The sequence below is a fragment of the Leopardus geoffroyi genome, chromosome C3 (genome assembly GCF_018350155.1).
Source record: "Leopardus geoffroyi isolate Oge1 chromosome C3, O.geoffroyi_Oge1_pat1.0, whole genome shotgun sequence".
Lineage (NCBI taxonomy): Eukaryota > Metazoa > Chordata > Mammalia > Carnivora > Felidae > Leopardus > Leopardus geoffroyi.
In genome coordinates, this window is record NC_059338.1 from 94113385 (window position 1) to 94140471 (window position 27087).

At 35.8% G+C, this 27087-nt stretch overlaps 1 protein-coding gene and 1 long non-coding RNA gene across 6 annotated transcripts in view; one reads left to right on the plus strand and one right to left on the minus strand.

The window, feature by feature from the left end:
• TRPS1 (transcriptional repressor GATA binding 1) overlaps positions 1-27087 on the plus strand; it is a 258348-nt gene that overhangs the window by 146458 nt on the left and 84803 nt on the right. The gene's annotated exons all lie outside the window — the stretch shown is intronic.
• Positions 1441-19104, minus strand: LOC123585563. Its single transcript, XR_006706285.1, has 3 exons — positions 18680-19104; positions 15579-15582; positions 1441-1485 (listed from the first exon to the last, which is right to left on the minus strand). It is a non-coding gene; the product is annotated as an uncharacterized LOC123585563 (long non-coding RNA).

Consider the following 27087-nt stretch of genomic DNA (forward strand, 5'->3'; position numbering starts at 1 on the left):
TCACTCCCAGAACCAAAAAAATCAAAGTGAAAAAGAGTGCCTTTGCTTGAATATTTCTGGAAGGTGAATCTGCCTAGTCAAAAAATCTGAAGGTCAAAAAAATAAATTTGAAAACATGCTTGTACAAATACATAATAAACTCATGTTAAAGATTGTTTTTAGCTCAATAAAAGAACCAGTAGGAAGGCAAAGCTACTTTGAAGGAAAATCCGGGGAACATGGGTTATATAGTCCTTTAGGAATGACATCCTGACTTAGAAACAAAAACAATTAATATTGTCCAACAGGACAATGGAAACTTAACCTTTGGGGTTATCATTTCTTTTGGACAGAAAATTATCATGTAACTTCACAGAATCTGAGACTGTAATTAATCGTAAATAGCAAAGTCAAACACAGGTTTATTTTCCTAGATAATTAAGTAATCCTTATGTGAGCCTGCAAAGAATCCCTTAGTGTATAACTGAAAGAACATGCTACCTCCTTTTTATTTTGCCTTATTTCCAAACTTGGGGTTATTTTTCATAGCAGTACTAATGGAGAAAAATTTTAGATGTCAGCTTAAAAATTTGCACGGTAAAATTAGATTCTCGGTTTTTTAAAGCATACATAGTAAGTTTCACTACTGAATAGACTATACTTATCATGTAGCTCATTCATCCAACATGTTAAATGGCTCAACCAAGAATCAATCTATAGTTACTTGTGAGAAGAAGGGCTGGAAGACCGATGATCTGAGATGAGCTGGGATAATGCCCAGTCCTCTGTTTTTCTTCCTATACTTTTCCTCCTTTGTCTGTTACTTCTGGTCTCCTAGGCACAAGATGTATGTGTGTGCATATATACAGAGCATTCCTGGAATTGAAACTTAAGGATAATAGTCTTGAAACTGCTGACAGGATAAAAACCCTCTATAATTAACACTGCCAATCACAATCAGGACATATATTAATGCTGCTTTTTAAAAGTGTTTCCATATTTCCTGTTGATGAATTAGCAAAACAGTCATGATTACATTGACAGTGAAGAGGTATGTATATGAATCAATGTCTAGAATCTAGATATGTGTTTCCTTCTTTGCTGGGGTCAATACTGTGGATAGAATCAAATGGAAACTAGAAATGCCATGAATTGCTGCTAAAATGTAGTTAGGAATTTCATAAGCAATTTTTCTTGGAAAGCACATTCTAGATTATTGTGTTTAATAATTAATATTTTAGAGTTTCAGAAAAAAATATACATTATAATTGACCCTTTTTTTTCCTTTTAGTTGTCATAAAACCTCACTTTCTTTTTATGTTTATTTTTGAAAGAGAGAGACAGAGTTTGAGCAGGGGAGGAGCAGAGAGACAGGGGGAGACACAGAATCTGAAGCAAGGTGACAGCTCAGAGCCTGGAGCCCAACACCGGGCTCGAACTCACAAACCGTGAGACCACGAACCTGAGCTGAAGTCGGACACTTAACCGACTGAGCCACCCAGGTGCCTCGAACCTCACTTCTTAATCCGTGTTTTTAATAAATACAAAATTCAAATAGCACCTTTCATTTTATTTGTTTAGTTTTTAAATCTCTTCACTTTAGCATAAATGTCTGCACAATGTGGAGCAAAGCCTTTTTCACTTAACATCATAAGATAGAAAACATTTTTATGGGTATTCGATTTCATGGCCAAATACTTTAATATTTTTTGTTGGCTTCACATCTGTTGTGTACTTAAGTACGTTGCAAAGAACAAAATATACATATTTTAGAAGTGCAACTCTTAAGTTTTTTTTTTTTTAAACCAATGATCGTTTTGAAATGTACTTGGAGTCACTAAATACATTATTTTGAAAATGTATCTTTTTATTAGATTTTAGTTTTTTCCAACTTCTTAACTGGAACGTGATTTCTAAAGGCAACATATTTCATAGCTAATTAAAATTTTCCATTCAAAGGAATATTGTGAAGAAGTTTTATTCATCTGAAGGATGTGTTTCTATATAGTTTTGTACAATACGTGCTTTTGTGACTGAAATTTGGTGTATTTTTCATGACACATCTGTTTTTTTTTTTTTTTTTTTTTTCCTGTCAAGTTCACTGCCCATGAGAACACTACTTTTAACAACAACAACAACAAAAATAGCAAACAAGAGAAAATGGAAAAATATTACTGTAAAAATAATCATTCTAGAATAATGACTATAAAAATACATCAAAGAAGTTTTAATGGAGTTTTCATCATACAGTTTTGATGGACACATATAAGTATGTATACTGAAATGTTTCCTGCCCTTTAGAAAAATGCTGCATAATGGCAAATAATATACATGACCGTGATGGTTACAAAAGAGCAGTAGTGGGGGCGCCTGGGTGGCGCAGTCGGTTGGGCGTCCGACTTCAGCCAGGTCACGATCTCGCAGTCCGTGAGTTCGAGCCCCGCGTCAGGCTCTGGGCTGATGGCTCAGAGCCTGGAGCCTGTTTCCGATTCTGTGTCTCCCTCTCTCTCTGCCCCTCCCCCGTTCATGCTCTGTCTCTCTCTGTCCCAAAAATAAATAAACGTTGAAAAAAAAAATTAAAAAAAAAAAAAAGAGCAGTAGTGTTTATGCCTGACATATCATTACACGTTATACCTAAATATGAACAGTTACTTGATTTGTGTCTGTTGTTGTTGTGGAAATAATTTTACATTTCTACCTGACTGTTTACTTTGAAGTCAGCAGAACATTCTGCAGGGAAAATATCACCATCACTTTCAACCTCTTGATGTTTAATTTTTTTTCAGAGGTCAACAGCTATGCCATATTGAGTTTCTTTAACTGGAATGACAAGTATATGCACTGGCCCTAATAATTTTCTCCATTTAGGGATTAGCATTGACAAGGGTGAATCTAGGTTTTGTGGGACCAACAAGCTTATAAATTTGGAGGGCCTTATTTAGAAAAATGACTCAGAATAATGGATACTCAATTAGGATACACAATTAGACGAAAAATGAATACTTGGTCAGAATGAGAAAAATCACAGCACATTACAGAATTGAAAAGGCTGACAAAATACCATAAACATCACGAAAGTCTAGGGGGAAAAAGCATAGTACTTGTGTCATCTTCTTGACCACCTCAGTTATCTCTTTCTCTCACATTTTTGTCTATATGTTCTTTGAACACCTCATCACGTGACCAGAATTTTGTAAAATTTTCAAGAGAGAAAGTTTTTGCTTGAGCCTCCCTAATCAAACTTTGTTTTGCATGAATGATACTGTAGGATATTTCCTATAACTCCAACTTATTGGTATGTGAGGTAAATTTTTAGGATTCTCTTTCAATTTGGTAACACCTTCATCGAATTTCTTTCCTATATGAACTTTCAGAAAATTTTGATGTATTTCCCACATTTTCTGGTTCTGTACATTTCAAATCTTGTTTCTCCTCTTCTACCAAAACATTTCTAGTGCTGGATACTGTAGGAACATTTCACTTTGGGATTAGGACCTCTGGCCCTGCACTTTTAATGTCCTCATCCCCAGCGGGTCAGCACTGTAGGTAGTGGGAACATGCCTGGAAGCCTTTCCTGGACCAGAGCGGTTACCTAATAATTCGGTAGAATCTGTTTTTATTATGCTATCTTTAGTATAATATCTTTTGTTATGCTATCTTTAGTATGCTGTCATACTACATAATCAAATAATAATCACGCTTAACACAAATAAGGTTCTCAAACAAATCCAATCAGCCGGGAGTGAGAGTGCCAAATAGTTGGGCAACCAGGAGGCCACTACGTCACGGTCAAGAGCAGAATCTAAAGTCAAACTGACACAGATTTGAAATTGATAAAAGATTGTCAGGTCTTTCATTTCTTGTTCTCTCCAAAGCGGTCTGGAAATCAGAATTCTGAGCTTTCAACTTTAATATAGTTAGGATACCAGACATGTTTTCAAGTTGTTTCCTTTCATGCAGAAAGATACAATGTTTTAGGATATCGTAACACCCAATTCATGCCATTTATCTGACTTCGTTGTTTTCTGTATATTGGATCATGGAAGCTTCTTCTCACATCAGTTTGTATTGTTTTGGTGTTGTTTTGCTAATTAGCTCTTCAGAACCTCCCTGACGTGCGTTGGCATCTTTACTCTGTTTCTTTTTAATAGCAACTGTTGCATGGAAATTGCTTGAGAGAAGGGTCCCCACGCTGATAACCTGGATCTGCTTTCCTCATGTGGGCATGAGAAGAATCTCTTGTTAAAATCTCTTCTAGGGAAGGTGTGTATTTATGCAAAGACTTTCAGGGACCTTTTTAAAAATGAAGCTTTTACACAATTTGAGTAAGAAAGTAATTAGGATTCCTATCTAAATGATAATAAGAACCCAAAGAGTACAGCCTGGCACTTCAACTTTGAAGCTTACTGGAAGATGCAGATTTTGCATTTTAAAATAATTTGTTGGAAATATCAAAGCAGTAAGTGTTCCTTCCTTGTTTTTGACAAACAGGGTGACTTTTCTAAATTCAGATAAATGATCCTATATTTTGGTTTAAAAGCACGAAAGTCTCAGATTATCTTCCTGCATTAGCAATGCACATATCAAAGGCTATAGAAAAGGATTTTTTCTACCATTTCCTTTTCCTTGCGAAAATAAGAATGAATAGAATATTCCTCCTCAACTTGTGATTTTAAAGTGTAGGATTCTATTAATTTTTCAGACACCCTATAAAATATTTATAAAATTGTTTCAAATCAGTGATGTAGTGGCATATATTAAAAAGAACAGTTGACTGGGATTAAGATAACTGTGTTTTAGTTTGAGTTTCAAAGGACTTTGTTCATACTGTTTAACCTTGATGAGCCTCAGTGCTTTGCACTCTAGAATGGATATAATTATTCATACCTTGCCTACTTCTAAGTTTGTTGTGTGAATCAAATGATAAAATGTGTGTGAAAATGACAAGCAAATGTGTCATCCCTACAATCACTGTTATTTAAAAGATATTATTGATATTTTGGGCCAGATGATTCTTTATGGTGGGGTGCTGTCTGATGCATTGTAGGGTGGTTAGCAGCATGTGTGGCCTCCACCCACTAGAGGCCAGTAGTGCCCTCCCTCCCCAGTTAGGACAGCCAAAATGGCTCCTGGCATTGCCAAAGGCTTATTTGGGGTAAAATCACCCCAGATGGAGACCCACTGTATTGTTGTAAAGTAGAAGGTCTTAGATCAGTTAGTTATTATACAGGTAATCAGAAAAATGGATTCAAGCAGGCAATTATGTAAAAAGTGGTACCTCATACATTTTATTCCAACTGAAACATACAGAACATAGGATCATTAATTTCCTGAAGTAGAGCCTTTACTTTGAATCTTACCTCTTTTTTCCCTTAAACCAGCACTTTAATGTGTCTTCTGCAGTTTTTGATACCCAGTTTTTAACAGTTGAGTAAAAGTAGGAAGGGAGTTATGAAATAATTTCAGGGCAGAAGTTGTAAGGGAGAAAAAATCATATTTTTCCTTTACCTTTCTGGGTTCTTGACTCAGACTTAATAACAAAGTAACAGGAGAAAAACAAAGAGAAGCTTAAGGACTTGTCTGCCTCCAGTATAGACAGGAGAACTCTAAATGGCCCAAGCCACTACCTTCAATACCACCTCCGTCTAAAAGAAGATGATGGGTGGGGGCCAGGAGGCCAGTTATGGGAGGTTACCAGGAAAAGCACCGTAAACAAGGGTGAAGTTGTTATGCTGGTTTAAGTCCTGTCTTTTCCATTGATGAGATTTTCTAGAGATTTAATCTTCCTTCTCTTCCTACTACAGAGTTGGAGACACCTTTACAAATAGAGATTTCTCTTATAATTATGAATATCTCTTAACAAAGGCAACCTTCTATTCAGTTTTCAGAGCTTCTCTTGTGTTTGCTGTTTCTTAAAAATAACCAGGTGGCTCAGCCAGTTAAGCGTCCAGCTCTTGGTTTCGGCTCGGGTCACGATCTCATGGTTCATCAGTTCAAGCCCATGTCAGGCTCCGCACTGGCTTCACAGAGCCTGATTGGGAATCAATCTCTCTCTCTCTCTCTCTCTGTCTCTCTCTCCCTCTCTCCCTCTCTCCCTCTCCCTCTCTCCCTCCCTCCCTCTCCCTCCCTCCCTCCCTCTCTCCCTCTCTCCCTCTCTCCCTCTCTCTCTACCTCTCACTCACTCTCTCTCTGTGCTCTTCCCCTGTTCATGCTCTCAATCTCAAAATAAATAAATAAACATTAAAAAAAATAACAGTTCAAAATAATCAATATGTTAAAGAAGCACATTTTGGGGTGGTATGTTTTGCTCGCCTTTAAATATTTTATGTTTTTATGTTTTTCTGGTTTATTTTTAACATATCATCTGTATCCAAACCAAAATTAATTTTATGGAAACGTGTAGTTTTTGAGTTTTCCAAAGATTTCAATATAGTTTCCACAAAATTATCAAAAAAAAAAAAATCTTTTTGGCAGTCAGTATTTGACATCAGATTAAAATATTCCTAAATTTCTTAGGAGTAGTGGTTACAAGTCTATATAAAATAGGAAATTTAAAGCCAAATATAAAAATATATTTAAGGGGCACCTGGGTGGCTCAGTGGGTTAAGCGTCTGACTCTTGATTTCAGTTCAGGTCATGATCTCAAAGTTTGTGAGTTCGAGCCCCGCTTGGAGCTGTGCTCTGACAGGGCTGAGCCTACTGGGGATTCCCATTCATCCTCTCTCTCTCTCTCTCTCTCTCTCTCTCTCTCTCTCTCTCTCTCCTTCTTCCCCTCCTGCACGTGCACTCTCTTTCTCTCTCTCTCTCTCTCTCTCTCTCTCTTTGTCAAAATAAATAAGCCTTTAAAAATAATAAAATAAAAATATGTTTTAAATCCATTAATAAATATTTTAGATTCATTTATTCATCTGAACAAAAAAAGTTCAAATAATTTCAATACCTATAGTAAAATTCATTCATTCTGTAATCATGTATTTTTTAAATGCCAAATACCATCATTTTCCTCAAAATTTGTCTTAACATTGCTAACACATTTATAATAAATGGTATTTATCATGTGTGTTTCCTTTTTTCCCCGTTTTATATACCATTTTGGTAATACTTAGTGAATGTCAGCATAGATTCAGAAAACAGTGGTATATGTGGTGGCTTGGCAGTGTTCTAGCATACTCAGGTTAATGATTAATTTTTTAAGGATGATTGCCAAGTTTATATGTCCCATACAATATCATTGAGAAAATTTTGGAAAATTTTCAGGGAACTGGAGAAAATTGAGTTAAACATGATGGTCTCAGAATCCAAATTGATTTTTACTCCATCATGGATTTTACTAACAAGTAATGCATGCTAACTGACAGGGAAGCTTTAATGTTGTCCATTCAGCTAAAGTTAGTATTCAGTAATTTACATGATAACTACAGGCAGCATGGACAGGTGTATATATTCTGTTTTACTACTTTATAAAGATGTCTAAGGCATTATGAAAGATGAAGCCGTTGCTCCGTTTTTTACCTTCTTGTGTCCACAATTACTACAGAAAAGACATTTCCTCATATTAGTGTTCATGTGAAAGAATAATCCTCTGTTAGGACACATGACCTTTTGCATTTATTTATTAAAACTAATTCTTCATTCAAGGTGGAATATATAGCAGTATTTAGAATATCTTAAAATTATAAAACATAGGATTTTATACACTGTATGAAATACTTAAAGTTTATTAAAAAAATTCAGTGTATCCTGATTCAGATCACTTATGTAAAAATATATTAATCTATTTGTTTTTACTAATGCCACATGTCAAACTAGTTACATTTAAAGTCATAGGAAAAAGACAGTTCTTGTTAATTCCATATATACGTCATGGGAAAATGCATTGAGTAATCTGGAAATTTTATTAAAGTCTTTTCATATAAAATAGCAACCTCATTCTAACTTCTTAACTTGTTAATGTCACTGCTTTCAGTTTCTGAATCTACTTGGATGATGACTCTTGAAGAGTTTAGTGTTTGAGAACATCAGATCTCCTTGGCTTCTATAAGATGTGTGTCACAGATATGACTACAAGATCTTAGTGACATTTAGGCAGCACAGAATAATAAAAAAATGACCAAAAAAAGTTTAGACAATAAAGATAGATATATCTATGTATTCCAGCTCCGACTCTTTCCTACTTACTTTATGGGCCTGAAGAATTACTTCATTTCTCTTGAGTCCCCAACAGATTTCCCTTATATATCACCTTAATTATCTCAGCTATGTACTTGATCATCTCTGGAGGTTTCTTCTCGCCTAAGGTGCTAATAGTCTTTGTCATACAAGAAACACATTTAAAAAACAACAACATCAAAATATATTTCATTTTCTTATTTTGGAATTGGCACATGACACTGTAAAAATCTTGTGATAGTAGAAGTCATGCATTTGAACATGAAAATGTTAATGTAACCACAGCCATTTCCTGTCCTATGCTGAGAAGTAATTTTGCCTATCAAACAATTTTTTATATGCCTTATGTTTATTTGAAAGGCTCAAGAGGAATGTGTTTGGAATTGCAGTTTGTAATAATTCACTACAAATTAACCTCTAATTTGTATGAATGAGAAATAGCATCCATATAGTAAACTTGGATCATTGTATAATATAATGATAATTTAAGCAAAAATTTTTAAAAATAATTATGTAGAAAAAATTATTAAATGTAGTAACAGCTTGGGAATAAATCATGGGATAAAAGAGAAGGGCAGGAGAGTTTCAGTTTAAATATATGGCCTTATCATATATAAATATATATGTATATTTATATGTGTGTGTGTGTGTGTGTGTGTGTGTGTGTGCACTCTTATCTAATAAAAACAAATTTTAAACATTTACAACACTTCCTATAGTTTTGGTAAAGATCCTTGAAGCACATTTTCACTCTGATTTTATGTCTGATTTTTACACCAAAATATTTTTGCTTTGGGTTTATATTTGACCTGCTCACCCCCTTTCCTTGTTTTGAAGTTCTTCAGACATTGATCTGACCATCCAGTTAAATTCTTCATAGCATTTATTTCCTGTCAGTTTCTAGTACAGGTAGGAGGTAAGCAGCAGTTGAGAACTCATTCAGATTGCAGTTCTAAAGAGAAAGTATCAGGGTTTGAGCCTTGCAGACTCTGGGGTTTGGACAGCTGGAGCAAGACCAAGCCAAGTTGCTTGGGCAACAGTTGGGAGCTGAAGGCAGCCCTTCTTTGGTTCAGACCACAGAGACGACATCAAACTGTGGAGTGGCACATGACAGATCCATGAGAAGAGAGGTGATTAGAGAAATCATACATGGAAGAATGGACTTTGGGTTTTAGAGTTCAGACTCAAGTGACAGAGTACCAAAGGCAGAATGACACCTCAAAGGGAAGGAGAGTGCATTCTGGGAAGAGCAACAGAGGACCTCTGCGTTAGCAGGATTGGCTTGTTTCAGAAAGAGGATCCCTGTGGGCATGAGAGAAAGTTTTCAGTGCTATAAGTACTCTAAACCAGCTTGTGGTGATAAAGTTGCAGAACAATTGAGGTGTTCTAAAACTTAAGTATGGAAGAAAGAGAATAACTCTTTTCTGTAAACAAAAGTCAGTGGGGCTTTGTATAGATTATATATATATATATATATATATATATATATATATATATATATCTGAGGTGTTTACATTTTATGTGTCTAGATCCACAAGTAGATTATGAGCATATTAAAAGCAAGACCTGTGCCGTATTCACTTTTTTTGTGTGCCATTCCTACTCCCCAGTGCAATATGTGGGATAGAGAACTTAGATATTTTTTGAGATGAAACAGTAATTAAAATTCTCACATTTATTGAGATTTCTTAATAGAATAGTAGACCAATTTTATTAGCACGGCATTTAAGGTCATATTTTTTATAAGCATGTATACAATAAGCTTACTTTACCATGCATGTATTTATGAAATTTATCATATGCACACAAAATTAAGGGGAGTGAAATTTTTACTAAAATCTGAGACCATGGTGGATATGGGAATAAATATATATATTAAAATATAATTAAAATAGAAGTATATATATAAATTTTTGGTGGAGGCAAAGATAAAAAATATAGTATTCTCCGACCAAAAATTTCATGGTGATTCATTGAACTTTTTCACTCAGGAAAAATAGCTTCTTTAGCTCAGGAAAACAAAGGGATGCCTCTATTTTTCATATCCAGTTTGGAGGGAAGGGTGATACACAGTTATTTCTGGAAACAGTCTTCTGAGAACAATGAATTTCTTCCCTTCATGATAGGGTCCATTTTAGATTATTTTAATTTATATCAAATTCTCAAAGAAACATGGCCAAATTTGAATTTATAGTCTGCAAATTTCCATTTTTAAAGACAAACTAGTTCCTGAGGAATGTAGATTTTTAAAAAAGGCAACTGAAACCTCAAAAATTCTCTCCTTTTTTCTTCTTATGCTTAAAAAAGTACATGAACATACTGTTTTTAAATTTAGGCTTTAAAAAAAAATGTCCTCATGCTGAGTTCTTGTTTGCCAAGTTTCAGCTTGGAGAGAATTTTTATAGCTTTTATAAACCCCTGAAATAGAAAGTTTTAAGTGGAAATCCTTACACACTTTCAGTGAGGGCCACAAATCTTGCTACCTTTGAGAACGAAGGTAACTTCTTTTCATTGTTTAGAAAGGGCACCAGTGACTTGATGTCGTAGTTTTCCTAAGGACAGAACTTTTGTTTAACTGAGTGTTTGATATGTTAAATTTTGTATGTGACAGAACATTTTTAAATTTAAAAATGCACTTGTCCTCACACCAAGAGTGTTTTCTGGGGCATACTGGGTGGCTCAGTTGGTTAAACGTAGGACTCTTGATGTCAGCTCAGGTCATGATCTCACAGTTTGTGAGTTCAAGCCCCACATCGGGCTCCATGCTGACAGTGCAGAGCCTCCTTAGGATTCTATCTCTTCCTCTCTCTCTGTCCCACCCCACTCGCTTTCTCTGTCTCTCTGTCAAAAATAATCTTTAAAAAAAATTTTTTAAATGAGTGGCCTCTATGGTGAGGCCTTTGTGATTTAACTTCTAAATGTGGTTTAGACTCAGTATGGAAGTTAGATTTGTTGTAGTCAAATTGACCATGGCTGAATATCTTTGGAAGTCAAAAAAAATCCCCTTTAAAAGCCTTTGAACTCCCCTTTTCTTCATGTAAACTAAAGGGTCAGTTATCCTTTAGGGAAAGCCGGAATATGTAGGGGTTTTATTGGGTCCCATCTCTGTGTTGTGAGGATTTAGGGCCATTGGAACCAAAAGTCTCACTTCCAGCATGAAAACACGTGGCATTTTACTGCAACCAGGGATCATTATTAGATTGGAGAACAGAAAGGGAAAGAACAAATGAGGCTTTGGACGCAGAGAAGGCAGTGCGGGGAAGACAACAAATGAAGCAGATATTCAGCAAGAAGAGTTGGGCATTTTTTCAGGGTCCAAAACATAATTGAAGGAACACATGCTGCCCGATTGATGAGATAAAGGTCAACCAAATACGTCCGTAATGTTTTATCTCCAGAGAAAAAAATTTCCAAACAGCAATATATATTTAATTTGAATAGTATCTAGTAGAACAGAATTGGGGTAATGTAGAAAACTTATAGATATCTAGTAAATTTCATTCTAGCAAATAATTCACATTTAAAGAGACAAAGTCCTTGCTTTTGCCGGTACATATCTGTGGCTTCTTTCTTCCTCCAGAAAGACAACAATGTCAGATTTGGCAGGAGATAATGCTTTTTAAACTCTTGACATGCATACTCTCTGACACAGGTACCCTAAAAGAAAGACCAAGTAGTCTGATGAAGGACAACTTTAAAGGAAAATTTTTAAAGAAGGTAAAACAAACGACTCTAAAACTAGTATTTAGTCCTTGAGACAGGTGTATACATTAGTGATGGAATATTGCTTGACTACATTCTTAAAATCCTTTACATTTATTTCTTCAATTGAATGAGACTTTATAACATCTGTTTTTGGAACGAATTCTGATAACCTTGACATTCAAAATGGAGACACAGGATAGATAGTTTTCCTCTAAGTGCTTCAGTATGGCAGAAGGAATTATGTAATATTGATAAATAAAGCATCATGACATCTGTGTTGAATTCTGAATCGACGTGTTGAGTGAGCTGTGTAAGAGGTAAAGGAAGGGACTGACTTTCAAGATGTGAAATGCATTGGGAAAGCCAAGGTCAAAGACAATTCAGGACTCAATGCAAAAGATTTTCAATCTTAATGAAAATCTCTGTTAATAACTTGACAGTTGAGGAACAGTTTCATCGTTAGAAGTTTAACATTCTTTTTAGGGCCTAAGAGACAGAGTCCCAAAGAACTGAGTTGTATTAATAGCTAGTGCAAAATTTATGGCTTAGGAAGAACAGATTAATAGTTTTTGGAGTGAAGCCTGAATTATAGAGGGATGACCTGAGCTCTGGTGTGAGTGATCAATCAGTTCAATGTCTGTAACTGCACAGTTTTAAGAACTCCTAAAAGGTTCCTCTTTGGCCACTTAAAAATGCTTCATAAAGGAGAAACCTGTTACAAGCCAAGTTGGGTGTATATTTTTATATAGCTATATAGGTCCGATGTTTCTTTAAAGGGGAAAAGCAAGAGGAGTGGCACATTGAGGTTTGTTTCCAGATATGTATGAGGGAATGTGACTGACCTGAGCTTTGAAGGATGGCCAAGACTAAGTGGAATAGATTGGATAGACTGGGTACAGTGTGGACCCTAAAGGAGAATTCCTTTGAATCTAGGAAATCTTCACCTTAAAGAAGCAGGGTTAAAGACACAGAGGCAAAAGCCTAACAAGGCTGAATTAATTGAACTTTATTAGTCAGGATAAAGCCACTGATGTTTGCAAAGGAGAGTAATGTTTCATGAAGATTAACTCCTCCACGATATCAGGAGAGGGGAGCAGGACCCTGGAAATCTGTTTGAATAGCAAGTATTACTGATGAAAGCACAGGCCAATCAGTAGAGTGGTGGCCATGGCATTGAAGAGAAAAGGAAGACTGGAACACAGATGAAAAGAGATCCCCAAGACTCCTTGAGGCACTGTGTATTGAATAAGAGAGAATACAAGGAACCAAAAAATCCCTCAGATTGAGTGCAACTCACCAGGACATAAACAGGTTCCTTGTATGTCTTTGGTTGCTCACTTCTTTTGGAAAGGAACCAAGTTCTTTTAAATTTCCCTAGTGAAAACTCTATTTTGATCATTTTTTTTCTTCTCTGTTAAAATGACAAGAATTTTAATTAGCCTTGAAGGAACAATTTTTACTGTATTATAGATGAGGTAAAATTGACAACACTAATGAAAATGGAATTGAGTTTATTTGGTCTAATATTTGGCCTAAACTAAAATGTTTTAATGCTATTTGCCACAAACACTATGAGGTCCCTGTGCTATTTATTTAGCCCTTCCCCACACTAGACAGCAAATCCCTTGACAAGAGGGATTTATGTCTTTCCCATCTCTCTGCCTTAACTTCATGCCTGGCACCTAACAGGTTCTTCATAAATGATAATTACATTAGTAAGTGGAAGCCTGTTATGATTTCTGGGATTGATTGGTTTGTCATAAGCCTTCTCATTGGAAAGGACCCTCTTCTGTTAGGAACTCCCTGTATCTATTTAAAGAGATGATGAACGTTTAGCTTTCAGGAAAACATCTTGTAGATTCATTCATCATTACACTTCTTGGATATTGTCATACAGGAAAACTTGACCCTGAAACAATTGTTACTAGCTCTTAACACACTAGGATTTTAACTCAGCATAAGGAGTCACTGAGAGGAATTGTAAGACATGAAGGAGAGGATACGATTGGCCAATATTTTCATTTAGTTCAGGAGAAGGAAAGGCAAAGCCCCAAATGCTGCACAGACATAAACTCACAATTCAAAACTTTTTTTTAGAAATGACCCAAGTGATCAGTCCTTCCAGGGTATGCTGAAACATGGAGCAGTCATAAATACTTCCAGGCAAGTAGATCCTGAGTTGGAGAGCATTTGGTCTCACTTCCAAATGACTCTGGCCTCGGAGTTCTGCAGTAATGAGCTACAATTCTAGAAGGTGAGCTACAATTCTACAAATTCTAGAAAGCTCTAGGTTCAGAAACCGTGGCAGGGTTACAAGAAAAAGTTATCTAGCTTCTGTTTCTTGTGCCATTCAACAAGATGTAGCAGGAAATGCAGCAAAATTTAATGGTCGTTACCTGATGAAAAACAGACATACTTCAGATTATCCTTAAGCAGTACTGAGCAGACGAAATGAAATTAGAAGACCCCACTGAGGCCAAGAGGGTTGAAGAATCACAAAAAAACAACTGGATACAAAATAGGGTCTCACCATGCTAGGTCATCCATGCATTTTCAAAATAGTGCTATAGGGAAAGTGGTAGAGAAATTTACTATGTCGCAAAGTGCACATTGGACTCATCAGCGCAGGATAATATTAAATCTGTATTTTTCAGTAGGTATGAAGAACTTTGATTTCAGTCAGCTCTACCAAAGAATGGAGGATTTTTTTAAGCTGTGTATGATCATTCTCTGTTAATATCCCACCATGTTTAATGTTTAATATTACATTATTTTTTTCTTAAAAAGAATTCATGTCATCTATTCCATTATATTTGTGATCTATGATACTTCTTGCTTTGTCTTTAAAATGGAAAATTCTTTGGATAACTTTATAGCAAACTCGGGTTTGGTTCTTATGTTGAACCATGCAGTAATCTGTGCGTGACATGAAATACTAAGCATACCTGTCTCATTTAAATAGATATGTTAAGGTGGTCGTTACTATTCAAGAGAAACTATTGTTTTGCTTTTTTTTTTATTTCAAGAAGACAAATTATTAGCATTTTTTTCTTCATGGAACAAAGTACAAAAATTGTTGTGATAAGAACTTTCTTCTGAAAAGCCAGATAAGCTCTTCTCGGCACACCAATAGGGGAATGACAGTACAATTTAGTAACTTAAGCAATGCATTAGGATTCACAGGCTATGCCGAGGCTTCACCCTCGGGCCAGACCTATAGTAGTTGTAAGAAAATGATTTATGTGTTGTAATAAATGTTACTTCTCAATCTGTTTGCTTGTTCAGTGGTTGAGGTCCCAACAGAAAAGGTCTATCTCAAATTAGGACTGGCATGTATTATCTGTCAACTTTATATAGTACTGTAAAAGTCATTCAGCTGACAGTAATATTAGCAGAATGTTTTATAGGTCTTGTACTGTGTGAAGCCTTGTATGGGTGAGAAGAGGCGATGGGTCTGTGGGGCTCTGTGGTCCAGGATAAAGTTGCGTGTAGATGAGTCGTTTCAATGCTTCTCTGTAAATGAACATCTGGCTCACATATTGATTCCATGTGTGAAAATGAGATCAGCCCATATAATGACCAGAATCAATCAGACTTCAGCCGAGGAGTAACATACACTGGTCTTGATTTGTTAGACAACCAGAATTGGCAGCACCTTGCATAATTTGGCACCAATTGACGAAGATTAGGCTGTTTGGGGGCCTGGGTGGTTATTAATTTGAAACCCCCCTTAAATATTTTGCAGAGTAAAATCAGCTGTAACTTATTTGTCCCAACCCCCTCCTTTTCATACTAGCTCTAATTGTTTTAGACAAACAAGTGGGCTTGCGGCCTGTTCACTTTACACAGGAAGACATGAATTCTTTGATCCATACAATATTCTGTAGCTCAACCTTGGAGCTATTTACTGAGGAGATTTATTTGCAGACAGACAGTAGAACAGTTCTTTGTGAATAGAAATGAGTACAGCTTCCACGGGTTTTCAGCTCATGTTTCTGCTACTTACTGTAAGGGAGACAAAACTAAGCCATCTTTATTTTTAACCTGAATCCTTCTTTTTTTAGCATTTTTGAAAACTGGATTAGACTATCAACCTCTCTTTTTTCTCCTCCCACTTTACAATGATAAGAACAGAGATCAACCAAATATCATTGCAATTTTGTGCTTTGTGTAATCGTGAAGAAAAAAAATTGTAAGATTTAAAGCAGGACAGATGTTAATTGTACACATTTTACAAATACATCTCCTTAATTTCTGGGTACAAATGAAACTTACCTGTGCTGTATTAATTGTAGATATTGGATGAAAAGAGAAAGCTATAATTGTCCAAATGTAGTTTTAAACATTGATTATTGCTTTCAAACAGTATAAAAGATACAGACTCATTTACTTTGAATTTAGATAATCTTATTTAGGTAAGTCTCTAAACCAGTATTTAATTTTTCCTCCAATTAAATGAGTTATTTGAACAAAGCGTCTCTAAATGCTTTAAATATAATGGGCCAGACAATTTAATAGTAACAAGAATGAGACCATTCCATAAATATATCTTTTTATAATTTTGTAAGATATGAATTCCATTAAGACTATTTGATTTCCACTTGTGATAGAGAAATTTGATTCATGAAATCAGTTCAAGGGATAATTCTCAATTCTTAATTACGTCTGATAATAAATTACTAAACTATATTCTCTTTTATCATCTCAGAACTTAATTTGCTGGGCCTTTTGATAACCAGTATATGAAAAGTCATCTTCTTCCTTTAAAATGTTTTTTTTCCCCATACAAATTTGTAAATTATAATTAAAAATGGATTTCTTTAAGGAAAGATCTTTCATGATCTTCAGATTTTACCTTCTGGTCACTTAGGTCATTAGCAGCATTTCTGACATTGTTTCTTTTGTATTTCCTTTTGGATAATTTACCAGTAACTTTTTAGAGAGCTGTGAGTGGCATCATATAACTTTTTGGAATTAAGATAAACAGTTTTCACTGAAAGACCAAAACTGTTTTGACTCCTAAAAATAATAGTGAATCAGATGTTTTATTTTCTACATTTTTAAGTTGTAGATTAATAGATTAATGCTGACAGATTTTTAGAGGTATTACAGTTTGAAATTTAGTCATTTCCACTTGATATAAGTTTCCTAATTAAGAAATATAACTTTGGGAGGAAAGCATTTTCAAACACTTACACATGTCGCCCCCCCTCCCCCCAGCCATGTCAGGAAGCTTTTAAGTCTAAACAAGCATTCAGTCAGTAAGCCCTAGTTTTTCAAAATCTTTCAAATTGCCTCCATAAGCTTAAGACCTAACTTTGGTAAACAAAAGTGCTTACTAACGTTTTTGCCAAAAGCAAGATATTGGAACCAAATGCATACCTCTGCTAAGGAGCTGGATTATTTGTTACTTGTAAAAACTAAAAGGATTAGGAGAAAGTTTTAAGGAAGAATGTTTGCGCATATAGGAAGAAATGGGCAGGACAAAGACTTTTTAATTCAGACCATCAAATAACACAATCATATATAACATTTATTATAGAAGATACACCAGTAGACGGCACATGCAATTGAAATTTCAGAAAAGGGCGAAGTGTGTGGTTGTCTCACACGTTAAAACAATTTCAGCACACGTGTTTTCCTGTTTCATATGCCTGGCCTCAGGTAAGAATTCTTGCATATTAAAAATATTACCACCATGATTTCAAAGTGAGGCCAAGTCCTGTTATAGGAATGTGTGATAATTTACTGTCCTGTCTACACCATAAGTGAAACCATGTTAACAGCAACCATGCCTAAACATGGTTTTTGTTATATTTCAAATATGGTGTGGACAGCTTTATATTTCTTAGACACTTCTTTATTGTCTTTTTTGTACATTGCTTAATTTGGCATAATTCTTTCATTGAAATCATCCCTAAATGCTAATTGACAGTAACCTAGGAGCATTCTACACTTATCCTGAAAAGAGTTGTCTTTTATTTACAGAGGCTTGTTTGATATGGTAAGACATGTTTTTTACCAGAATCACAAATGATGTGGCTGTCTCCATGGACATGATGGCGTATATCTTGTGCCTTACAAAAATGCCAACCAAAGTTCCCCATACGGCTGCTGTATCTTTGAAGAAAACATTACCCTGTGGTGGCTCCACAGTCAGAAATGTTCTTGCCCCTAAATAAGTTTTCATTTTTACTTTATTTCAATTTTATTCTATTTAAAGTATAATTTTAATATATATTTACTAGCTAGTTACAGAATGAATTATTGGGGTAGGGGTTTGTCCATTTCAAAATAACAATCTTTGGGGGATTTCAGAAATAAATATGCCTAACAGATAATAATTTCATGGAAAGTGACTCAGTGCTATCAGTATCACTCATAACCGCATGGCCTGACCTGTGCTAAGAAAATTATTTCCCTTAACAAGATTATTGAAGCTTCCTATTCTACCACTTAAAAAAAAAAAAAATGTGTGTAATGGTGGGAAGAGGGCCAGTTCTCAGCTGGGTGCATTGGGTTTTGAACATGAAAGTAGTAAATGACATTAATAGGAAGTTAAAATCTAATAGCGGAGGGGTTTTGAATACTCTGAAATAATCTGAAATTTATTTTTGGGGCAGTAAGAATCATAGCTGTTGGTCTTGTTGCACCCATATATCATTCAGTAACTGATTTAAAAAAAAAAAGGAATTGTAGACAATGTTTGTTTTGGGTAGTCCCCAAAACACTCCAGAGTTTCTTGACCATGTGCCTAGTTCACATTCTCTTTGTCCTAGAATATATTAAGCCTGGTCCCCTTCTTCCCAAAAGACAGGCCAAAAACAGACTAATACATTTTTTTAAATAGTGTAGGTGAGACCTAATAACCTGAAGAAAGTGCCGAGTAGTGGAGATGACCCACAGGATTTGGTGACCAGTCAGCAGTGAGAGGGATTTGAGAGAGTATAAAAAGGATGCAAGGAAGTTATCCTGCCTGAGATAGGAAACAGCATTATGAGGAGGCTGGGTACGAAGTATGTAGATTTCACTAGGAGAATTTAATGAAATGCTTGCAGATTTTACACAGGCCCTTAGAAAAATATGCAAATTGTTGTCTACAATAATAAGGGTGGATAATTTTTATCTACCCTCCTGATAATACCAAATAAGGGAAAAAACATGGTTTTCGTTGCAGTAATAAGTTGGTGGTACAAATTACAGCATTACTATGTTAAGAAAGAAATGTTCATTCTTTTCTACCAAACCAGAAATAACTCCAGAATCAATCAAGATGATGACAAAATGTATACTGTGTGTAAGCTTGCATCTTTACTAGTAAATGAATACCTCTTTTTTTGCCTCTTTCAAAGTTAATTTTAACCTATTCATTTTGTCAACATGAATTAAAATTTTTTCTAGAGCTGAGGGAGCTTCAATAAACCTGGCCCAGCTATCTGATTTTTTAGTTAAACCGAATTTTGTTTTAATTTTAGTTTGGAGGTTTTTGCTCTATTTTAGGATATTTGATGTATTCTAGTGTTTATCGATTAGTTTTTAATAATTCTGAAAGGGGCTTTTTCTTAAATGTAGATAATCAATCAAGAGAGCCTTATCCAAATCCAGGATTCGATTTAAACTTTTTCAGTTGACTGTTGTGTCTTATTTTCATTTTTAACTTGATGGCAGTTTTTTGACAGCTAGGTTCAATTATCTAGTAATTCACCTGCATTTGTGTGGTATCTTAGGTGCCATTCTCAGAATATTTTACACACAGAGAAAAACACTATTGGTCAGGGTTTTAGTACTAAGTTATGTAGTAAGGAAGCCAGATTACTCCTGGGCATTTATATTGAAGACTTCTTGTGAAAGTAAATTATCTAAAAAATCCTCACCATGAATAAGGCTGAATATACATTTACTAATAAAATTTAAATAAATGGGATGCTATTTTAAAGAAGGTGTGTACATGTGCATGTGTGTGTGTGTATTTATAAATATTATAAGCATGATTAACTGACCTGCTGTTTTTAACCATTTCACTGACTGCTTCTTGGTGTTCCTAGTTGTAGTTGCCCAGATGGCACTCAGGCAGTTCTCATAGTACATGTTTGGTGAGCATCTACTGTGGGCCAAATGCAGTGTATTGTTTCTAGATATGTTATTTCAGCTCTGGATTTCGCTGTTTGCATAGATACTGTAGAAGCTGAGGTCTCAGAGAGCCTTCAGGTGCTTTGACAGCCAAAGCCTCGTAAATGTGCACACTTCTGTACTCGTCTCTTCTCTTCGTATCCCTTGTGTTTTGCCTGGATCCCGCATCAAAGAGATAAGGGGAAGGGAGTTGATAATTGGAGGTAATAAGCCTTTCATTATTCTAGTTTTTGAAGTTAAAGCTTTTATTAGTGCCTAGGTCTCCAGGGTATTCTCATCCGCTCTAAGCTGCTGGATTCTGTTCTCTACCGACTTTCTCCAATTTTCATCACTGTGCTTGTAGAAAACTGAAACGCTGCCTCAGAGAAGAGTGTCATGACTTCCTTGATCTCACCCCGATCTTGTGACTGTATTTTGTTTTATCAAGGAAAGAACGGGCTCAGATCTGCAGCACGTCCTAAGGGTGTCCCTGTATTCTTCCAGATGCTTAAGCTCACTTTTAATCTATGTAGGAGAATCTGTTTTCCACATGGTTAAATGCGTATTCGTTATAATGCCAAGAAGGTGGACGTGAAAACCTTTGCTTGACAGTGAATCACCACAGATTGTAACCAGGGGCAGCACAAGATGAGATCTGTGTTTGGGGAAGCGTATGTTGCTGGCAGGGAGGATAGAGGACTGAAACGGGCCGCATTCCGGCACCCAGATACGAGGACATCAGTTAGAAATCGAGCGAAGAGCTGGACTAGGACAGCGGCATAGATTTAGAGAAGAGCCGTGGTTCAGAGGAATTTAAGATGCCAAGTTGGTAAAGACTCGCGTTGCTAAAGGTTAGTTAGCTACCTTGTGTGAAGGGGTTAAAAAAAAAGACTTCCTATTTCAACCCTGGGTGACCATATGAAAAGTCACACCATTTACAAAGATAGAGAACTAAGAAGTAACAGGATCATCCTTTGTGGACAGGGTGGAAATCATACTGCTGTTAGTGATACAGTTTGTTTTTAATGAACTCTCTGAATTTCACATGTTAGGTCCACACTTTAAAACTTCAGGCAGGTGAGAATGTGGCTCCAGGAGATATTTTTGTTTTGGAAATTAGGGGTATTTAAATATTAGTTGAGACTATGGGCATAAATGAGATTTGTCAGGGTTCAAAGCTTCTCCTGTCGTTTGTGGATACCTAGGTTACGGTGATTATGCCGCATCATCTTTTTATTTGCATGCTGATCTCCCCACCAGCTGGCATACACCTTGAGGCCAGAATCCTTTCTTCCTTCCAGCATCTCTGCCACCCAGTATAGCACCTGGGACGTGGACAGTCAACTGTGTGTTTAGTGAATGGATATATAAACCAATGCTTGAATAAACTGAAGAAGCCTAAACTGAGAAGAAGGAGACTGAGGAAAATATGGTTTGGGATTATAGTGCTATTTCTGTAGAGTAGTGTCCCAACTCTGATGACAGCCTGAAGAAACTGGTGGGTATTGCTGAAGCCAAGGTGGGAAAGAGAGAATTAGGAGTTACTGGTGATCAGGCTCATTAACTCCTCCCCAACCCAACCCACCCCTGCCCCTCTACCCCCCCCCCAACCCTCTCACTTCCCCCACAATTCCCTGCTTCATGAGAAAGAGCAATGAAGGAAATTGCCCTATAACAAGACCTATCCACATATCCCTAGTATGTTTGGTTCATATGCTTGAAATTTGGGATTCTCTGTCACTGTGAAGAACACATGCCATGACTGGACCATGTTGGCGTTAAAACCTAGTTAATCATGTCGTTATAATTCAAGTCAGCTGAATGACCACCTAATCTGTGTTTTTCCACACATGGAATGATAAACTGGCAACGGTGTTTAAAAAAAAAAGTTTCTGTGTCTTTAGAAACTATTTGAAGGCACAATTACTCAGCATGAAGATTCTCACTGAATTCAGTGAGGATGTATTATACCATGTCATGCATTTAGTTACTTGCTTTTGTAGTGGTAGATGTAGATAACTGAGGCAAATCTAATTACGCAGAATTGTATGCCGACTGTTTAGGAATGACAAAAGGATGGCATTGAACTTGTTTAGGTAACTTAAGAAATCAGCATTTTCCGAGAGCACTTCATGTCATAACAGTATCACAAATAACTTCACACTATATCCTAACTCATCTAATTGTATAAAAATATCTTTATACCATCTAATTAATTATATTGCTCAGACACAGCAGATGAATTCAATAATTTCTCCTAATCTGTGTTCGTTAAAATTTTTTTAGCCTCCAAGAGCGCTAAAGCCGCATTTCTGCTGCCCCCAGAAATGGTATGGAAACATTTCAGACAGACTGACTCCATTACTAAAGAAAACTGTGTGTTTCAGGAGACACCCCTAACTTATGGTTTTGATTATGGCTTCTGCTTACATTCTCATTACTTTTAAGTTTTTGTTGTTGTTTAGAAGTAAAGCCCGATCTGTAAAAGATCTCAATTTGAAAAATCTTAGTTAGACTTTAAAAAACCAGAACATTTTGTCTTCAAAAGCTTTGAAAACATGTGTCCTCTTGAGGGTAGAATGCACAAAGGAAAGGAAAGGGAACGAAAGATCAACCTGGTGTTAACACACAAGATATATATTGGCCCTGGTCAGTCTTAATGTTTGAGTCTCACTATGAACACAGCCAGAAAGTGTTTTGTTTTCCAAAGATGCGGGGCCTATTGATTTGTCAGTAGTACATACATATCATTGACATAGCACCTTACAGTTCCTGAAGGTTTTTGCTCAGTCATCTTAAAACACTTTATAAAGAAGCAAGAAGAATTTTATTGGTTGATAAATTATAATAAATTTGAATCAATTGCCCTTTGTCATTTATCAACATAATTTCAGGGTTTAGGACATAACCCAGAAGAAGTCTATCGTCTCTGAAGCTACATAACCATTGTGCTAAAGTAGCTCTTTATCCGTCCCTTAATTTATTGTTCTATTAAATAAAAATGGGAATAGTTCTATCACAGGTTCTGCTTAAGGCATAAGAATATTAATAAATGCCAAAAATATGACGTGATTTCTGAAAACTTCTCTCATCTCTTTGGGTTTAAAGGTTGTTCATTTTTCAAAAGGCTTAATTTAATACCATAGTAAGTAGGTTAAATGGGTAAATAAACATTTCCAATGTAGGGAATCTATTCTCAAGTCTGCCACACCTCCCAGGTGGAAACTACTTGTGATAGAAACGGGTTGCCTTATAACAACTTCAGTAAACAACCAGGATTAGGTCATTTCCGTCTGGGGTTATACGTGTTTTCTTTTAGTGACAAGAAGTGTGTTATGATGAATCATGGTTCTGTCAACTCTGGCATTTCCTCAAAGAAATACATGGCATGAAGTTCCTTTGGTGTTTTCAGCAAGGTTTGATTTTCCTTACTTTGTGTAACATGAACCTTCTGTTACAGATACATTAAATCCCACACCTACAGGATCCAGATATATAGTCATGGCTTCTACTACATTATATCGTGCTTTCCTAGCTTATTAAGTTCTATATAAACGAATTTTTCCAAATTCTGAACTTATTCTCCAAGTTTAAAACTGAAAAGAAGAAAAGAAAGACCAGAAAACTTTGTGGGGAGGAGTGGGGGATGTTCCTAAAGTATTTGGTAAACTGCCTCATTGAAGTCCATGAATCAAGTGCAATTTCTTCTCTGGCTTAGTGACCCTTGGTACATAAGGTAGCAGTATCCATTGCTTTTCCTAAGTCACATCTATCTAATTTGTTTCTTGAGTTCTTTTGTCTTGTCTCTTACAGTTTTCTGATCTTCTTACTCAACATCTAATATTTCTGCCTCACTAGTGTTGTTAGATGACCTTCCCTACCCCTTTCCTGTGCCTTTGTTTTTGATGCCTCTAATCCGCTGAGGACTTCTAAACTGCAAAGGAAGAAAAAAAAAAGACCATTTGAACAAGGACATGGTCAGTTTTATTATGTAAAAAGGTAGAATTTTTGTGTATGGGTTTCCTTCCATCCATTTTGACTGAGAAGATTTGTATTATCCTTTGGACATTTGTCTTCATTGTGGAGAGAGGAACTTATCCTCAATTTTGAACTTCAAGATTATTTCTACAAATGAATAGGGCTAGAGAGCCAATATAACTTTCAGTCTTAGGATCAGTTGCCTTCTCAAACAGTAGTCTTAACTTTCAAAAGAGCAAAGAAACATCAGGTTTACTTAGCAATTTTCATCTGCCAACCTTTGTCTGTAGCTGGTTTAAAAATACCCTAGTATAAGGTAGACTCAGGATGGAAGCATGCCTAGGGATGTTGAATTCTTAATTCCACTGTTAGATATACAACAAACTCATTCATTACTGTCTGACATTTTTCCCGGAAGACACTGCAGAAACAGTGAATTAACAAATTGTCAGTTTTATGGAGCATGTTTATATGCTGAGATAGCACCAATAATATAAGATCTTTTCATTGAATATTATTGTTCCTGCTTATGTTATGATCATAAAATTAACTGAAAAAGACAAAAGAGTAATACATGCTCTTGATAAAAATCTTTTCTCCTCTCTCATCTATACACTAAGACCATTTGTATCTATGAATGCATTTGGCAGACTCATATTTATTATAAATAAAATTTTATAATTCTTCCGCTTGCTAGATTATAAACTGCTTGTGGCCAGGATTTTAAACATCGCCGTATTTCCTGTAGGGTTTCGTATGGGAAATATGCACGGATATTGATGGAGCTCATCCAGGCTCCTCGTTCCTTGACAGCTCTTTTCTTTTCTTTTCTTTTTTTTTTTGGTACCTCTGGCATCAAAAACACTCAATAAATATTGATTTAACTTACGTTCAAATAATATTTTACTATCACAAGAATGTACCTTGGTACATGCCCACAATCAAAACCTTAGCTTACAATAGATGGCCTTTACAGAGACTTATCCATGTAATAATTTTAACCTCTGATATTTTGTGTCATATACAATGTCAACAATTGAGCAAACAGATGTTCTTCCCTTCTTTGAAACTGAGCATCATGAAATAGGAGAATTGTTCCTCAGGTCTCATGGTTATTCCTGGAACAGAACTGGTAGAATTATCCCCTCCCCTTAATCACTTTCTCTATCTTGCCTCTGTGTCATTGCCTCTGTTTTTCAGAAAAATTAGAACTTGAGGTCACTGGAGCCATCATCTCTAGACGCGCTATAAGTAGCAAATATGATTAGTAAGGGAGGGAGGGAATGGGTGTTTTCTATGGCACACAAACAAGAACTGAACTACACTTCTGTGTTCACTCAGAAAAATATTCCATGAGCAAAGTGAAGATGATATTTTTACCTTCATTTTGAATGTTATATCATCAGTTCCCCGCCCCCCCCCCCCCCCCCCGCTTTGGACACATGAAAATACTACTTAAATGAAATGCTACTTAAATTAAAAGGTATTTTTGAGGCTGAAATTCAGTAGTTTAGCATCAGAATTTGAAGTATCCAAATTTGGGGTAACAGGTGTATATAAGGCTAAATGTATATTTTCATATATATGTAAAATATATGTTATTAATATATATTATATAATATATAATTATATATTAATATATTAAAATAAAATGTATATTAAAAAACTTGATCTGTAATCAAGACACAAATGTAGGAAACTTGTTACAACAAATGTTTATTGAGACTTCACTGTGTATACTATGAGTCACTTTGAAAAATTCAGAATGCAATGGGCTTGTTGTGTTGGGGTTTCTTTTATTTATTTATTTATTTATTTATTTATTTTTAATATGAAATTTATTGTCAAATTGGTTTCCATACAACACCCAGTGCTCATCCCAACAGGTGCCCTCCTCAATGTATTTATTTATTTTTTTAATGTTTATTTTTGAGAGAGAGAGAGAGAGAGAGAGTGTGAGCAAGAGGAGGGGCAGAGGTAAAGGGAGACACAGAATCCGAAGTAGGCTCCAGGCTCTGAGCTGTCAACACAGAGCCCAACACAGGGCTCGAAGTCACAAACTGTGAGATCATGACCTGAACTGAAGTCAGACACTTAACGGACTGAGCTACCCAGGTGCCCCTGTTGGGGTTTCTTTTAGTTATGTAGTTGGAATCATCCTTTCTTTATCATATTGAGAAATTCGCCCTACCTTATTTTTCATACAAATTGAAATGACCAGCAAAATTGCTGACAGCCAAGTTTACCTTACTAGATTTTTTTTCTCTCCCAACTATTGAGTAGTAAATGATAGCCATTATATTTCAGAATGAAAAAGCAAGGTGCTTGCATCTTTTTTAAAATATACAAACTTGTTATGGGATATGAATCACATTTACCTTCTTCCTGCCTAGAATGATTTATTTTTCTGCCTTTTTAATATCTACATTGATATAGCAAAATATTACCCATTTTCAAATGAAAGAAAGCTTATCCAGATATAGATAACTTCTTGTTGTATTTACAGATGTTAGTATTTATTGTCAATACAAGAAAGGGAAGATGTTCTTTGTTTCGAAAAGCAGGCAGCCCATTGGTTGGGAGGAGGTCGGGCTTTGGAGACCAAAGACTCGGGTTCAAATTGTGGTTCTGCAAATTAATACCTGAGTGTTACTGAGAGTTCCTTAGACTTTCTAAGTTGTGGTATTTTCCATTCAGTAGAAATAGCACCTATTTTTGCATAATTATCATAAGGGTTTTCAGACACAGGATTTGACATGTTGTAGTTGCCTAACAGATACAGCTGTTAATTTATTATATGAGCTGAGAAGCAGTGGGAGGAATTGATGAGGTAGTGGGGTGGTGAGAAGAAGGCTCTAAGACATCAGATCATACATAGACTTAAGTGTGAAGTGACAATGGGAAATAATCATCCAGGAAAGGAAATGAGGGACTCCAAGTACTCCCATTTTGAAAATATCTAATAATTCAAGAAAGACCATGCTCAATTGAACTAAAAATTTGAACTCAACGAGTTTTGTTTGAACAGTGTGGTTAGCTGTGTATAATCCATTACTTGGGTTCACCCAATCCTCTGGCTTCCCCATAGCCCTTTCGTAGACTTTCATTTCATATTGCACAGGTGATGGCAAAATATGTGTAGTAGCT